Genomic DNA, 4,706 nt, shown 5'->3' on the forward strand with positions numbered 1-4,706 from the left:
TAGCTCAGATGATGAGAGCCAAGCCCTGATGGCCAATGAAACTGAAAGCGTGGCCGACAATGGAATGAATGGCTCAGAGGTAATCTCTCATTCAAAGACTCATTATACTGATAACTTCCTGATGTTTTTAGGAGACCACTCAGAATCTGGAGAAAGCTCAGCCGATGAAACTGACGGATTCGATCAGCTCATGACTGATCACTGTTAGTTGAGGAAAATGTTTGAAGATCTCCTCAAGCAGAATCAGAAAATGGAAAATGAGATCAATGATGAACGAGCTAAGAATCAGACAATCATCTACTTTCCGGATGAAACTTGTCTTGATCAGCTGATCATTGAGAACAGTCGACTGGAATAAAAGCTCATAATCTCCAACTCAGAATGTGACAGAGCATCTCATGAAATCAAAAGACTCAATCACAAACTGGAGGAAACAGTCAAGGACTGCATGATGAAGTCTCTTATGATGAGCAACTTTCCATCAAAAGGCCTTGTTGAAAGCATTGGAGGAAAGGTTGCAGCTGATAAAGGAAATAATGTCATGATCAATGCAAAGGATGATACTTCTGAAAACACCACATCAGAAGAATCAAGAGATCATGATATGGATGAAGTTCGCAAACATAAATCGATGGCAAGGATTAATGTTCCACCTCTACAAAGCTACAGACGAGCAAATGAGGCCCCCAACCAGATCATCCTACTGAGAAGACTGGAAAGCAAATTTCAGTCAAAGATTGGGGAAGGAACATCAGGAATCATGAAGAATCTTTCTCACCAGTCCAGGGGGAAGAACAACTACATCAGTCAGAAACTGAAATCAGTTCAGTTTCAGAAAGAACAATATCCAAGGAGACAAAGCAATGATGGGTCCAGACGAGCCAAGCGACATCCACGATGACAAGCGACTGGACTTCATATGACTCATGTCTCACGACATCAGTCAAGTCTCCATCAGTCTGGAATGACTCGAGTATCTTAAGGAAGATACTTCGTCGAGCAAAGAAGACCTCAACTACTCATCAGACAGAACTCCTACAAGACTGAGGCCTTCAAAAGGAAAGCTCAACAGAAGAATGCTCATGTGCCAACTGAAGCGCCAACTACTTCAGTCAGACGACCAGCAAAGCGCAAGAGATCACCAAGACCAGTTCTGAAGCAGATATGGGTTCCAAAGGGAACTCGAGCTAACATTGAAGGACCCAAATCTTGATTGGGTACCTAAATTAACTCTTCCTTGCAGGTCAAAAATATGAAACATAAAAAGAAGGAAGAAGTTAAAGCTTCAATCAGAACATGGTATCTGGATAGCGGCTGCTCGAAGCACATGACAGGTTACAAAGAATATCTATATCAGTATGTTGAGAAAGCTGGATCCAAAGTTGCATTTGGAGACAACTCAATCGGAGAAACAAAAGGCTATGGTGTGCTCGACATGGGTAACGCCAGTATCAGTAATGTTAGCTTTGTTTCTGGTCTTAAACATAATTTGTTGTCTATGAGTCAAGTTTGTGACAGCGGTTTCACATTGAAGATCAAAAAGGATGAATTCACTGTTAGAAACAATCAAAGAAAGGTGGTTCTGAAAGGATTCAGACAAGGAAGACTCTACGTCGTCTCATGGGAAGACAGCCCTCCAGAAACGTGTCTCATCAGCAAAAGCAGCTCCGAGCTCAACTGGCTGTGGCATAGGAGACTCAACCACCTCAACTTCAAAATGATCAACAAGCTTGCTAAACATCAACTGGTAGAAGGTCTGCCTTCTATTGTGTTCCAGAAGAAGCAAGAATGTGAAGCATGTCAAAGAGGAAAGCAGACAAGGACGTCATTCAAGTCAAAGTTAGGACACTCCTCTGGAAGAATTCTTCAACTACTTCACATGGATCTGTTTGGCCCAATCTCTCCAAGAAGCTACAACGGTAAGAAGTACACCTTAGTTGTTGTGGATGATTATTCATGATATACTTGGGTTATCTTTCTCTACACCAAGAGAGAGACACTGCTGGAATTACCAAAGCTGCTAAGAAGACTGAGCGTCGAAAAGGAAGTCAACATCATCAGCATCAGATCAGATCGTGGGACTGAGTTCCTCAATACTGTCATTCGTGAGTATTGTGAGGAACAAGAAATCAGTCATCAAACTTCTGCAGCAAGAATTCCTCAACAGAACGGAGTTGCAGAAAGAAGAAACAAGTCTTTGAAGAAAGCAGCAAGGACGATGCTAGCCGAATCAAAACTCCCCTTGAAGTTTTGGGCCGAAGCAGTCAACAACGCATGCTACACGCAGAATCGCTCCTTCCTCACTCAAAGACATGGAAAAACTCCATACGAGCTATAGAAGAACAAGAAGCCTTCAATTACATATTTTCATGCTTTCGGTTCTAGGTGTTTCATCCACAACAATGATAAGAAGAGGTTAAACACATTTGATAGCAAGGCTGATCCAGGAATTTTTCTTCGATACTCTAGAACAGAACGATCCAGCAAAGCCTATCGAGTGTTTAATTCTCAAACTCTTTGTATTAAAGAAACACCACATGTTGTCTTTGATGAGTCTACAGATGATTTTAGGAAACAGAAATTGAAAGATGTGTTGAGAACACTGAAGTTTCCAAGATTGAAATTGACAACACCGAGCCTTCTACTGTCTTGGTGTTGGGACCAGGAAAAGATGAAGATACTGAGAAGCTTCAATATCAGAAGATCAGCCAAAGGTCTGAAGCTCAGACTGGAGCCAATGCAGATGGCATCAGTCAAGGGGGAACTCCAGTTGCCGAAGAACGAGTTGAACATGCCGAAGCAGCTCCAGCTCAACTCTCCCTTGCTCCAGAAGGTGCTCAACACTTCAGAACCATTCTGACTGAAGAAGCCCCACCATTACCAGAAGAGATCAAGAAGTATCGAAGATGGTTTGAACTTTATTCAAAGGAAAACATCATTGGAGAACCATCAGATGGTGTCAAGACTCGAAGATCAATGTACAACCTCGTCTTTGATATAAACCAGAACTGCATCAATGAAGATAATAATTTTAGCTGTTTCTTATCATCTACAGAGCCCAAGGATGTCGAAGAAGCTCTGAAGTCCACTCAATGGGTCATCGCAATGCAAGAAGAACTCAATGAATTCAATCGAAATTCAGTTTGGGAACTTGTGGATCGACCAGACGATGTAAAGGTGATTGGTTTGAAATGGATTTTCAAAAACAAGAAAGACGAAGAAGAAAATGTTGTGAGAAGCAAAGCAAGGCTTGTAGCAAAAGGTTACAGTCAAGAAGAAGGTATCGACTACGATGAGACGTTTGCCCCAGTTGCCAGATTGGAAGCAGTCAGACTCTTCTTAGCATTCGTAGCTCATAAAGGATTCAAGGTACACCAAATGGATGTGAAGTGTGCATTTCTCAATGGAGTGCTCACCGATGAAGTCTACGTGGAACAACCTCCAGGCTTTGAGGTTGCAGGACCAGAAAAGGTGTACAAGCTGAAGAAAGCGCTCCATGGCTTGAAGCAAGCTCCAAGAGCATGGTATGATACTCTCTCCGAGTATCTTGTTGAACAAGGTTTCAAGAAAGGATCTGTAGACAGAACGTTGTTCACTCTCAAAGAAGGAGAAGATCTTCTACTTGTTCAGATTTATGTCGATGACATAATTATCGGATCCAAATCCGAACGCATGTGCAAGAAGTTCGCTGATATCATGACCAACAAATTCCAGATGTCCATGATGGGAGAAATGAATTTCTTTCTAGGATTGCAAGTCAAGCAGACCAGCGAAGGAATACTGATCAATCAGTCCAAGTACGCCAAGGAACTGATCGCCAAGTTCGGTATTCAACACATGAAATCTGTCAAGATCCCAATGAATACAAACTGGAAAGTTGATCCAGGATCAGAAAGGAAATCTGTATCTTCAACCAAGTACAGAGAAATCATTGGATCATTGCTGTATTTGACTGCGAGCAGACCAGATATCGCATATGCAGTCGGGGTTTGTGCAAGATATCAGTCAGATCCAAAGGAAGCTCATTTGGATGCAGCAAAGCGAATTTTGCGATATCTCAAAGGCACGCCACATTTAGGATTGTGGTACCCAGCAGACGACGACTTCAAGCTCACCGGATATTCAGACTCAGATTTTGCAGGATGCAAAATTGATCGCAAATCAACCTCCGGAACCTGTCAATTCCTAGGCAACAAGCTCATCTCATGGTTTTCAAAGAAGCAGACTTCAGTCGCCACCTCTACAACTGAAGCTGAATATGTTGCTGCGGGAAGCTGCTGTTCACAACACCTATGGTTAGTCCAACAGTTGAAGGACTATGGGATAGACGAAAAGGAAGTCTCAATCTATTACGACAGCTCCAGTGCTATTGCAATCTCCCAGAATCCAGTTCATCACACTAGAGTCAAACATATTGCTATTCGACATCACTTCATTCGTGATCACATCGAAAAGAAGGATATCTCTGTTGAATGGATTCCAACTGCTGTTCAGAGAGTGGACTTGCTGACCAAGGCTCTTACAGAAGAAAGGTTCAACGATCTGTGTGGAAGGATCGGCCTCATCAACCCAGAAGAGTGATGCTGTGTTTGAAGATTTTCTCAAACAGTCATGCTGACTGGTGGTCAACCAACTGCTGTTCTATGACCGCTGACGTGGAAAGCAATAAAGACAAGCGCTCATCTGAAGAGAAGTCATCCTGATAA

This window comes from Salvia miltiorrhiza, chromosome 1 (assembly GCF_028751815.1).
Source record: "Salvia miltiorrhiza cultivar Shanhuang (shh) chromosome 1, IMPLAD_Smil_shh, whole genome shotgun sequence".
NCBI classification, from domain to species: Eukaryota; Viridiplantae; Streptophyta; class Magnoliopsida; order Lamiales; family Lamiaceae; genus Salvia; species Salvia miltiorrhiza.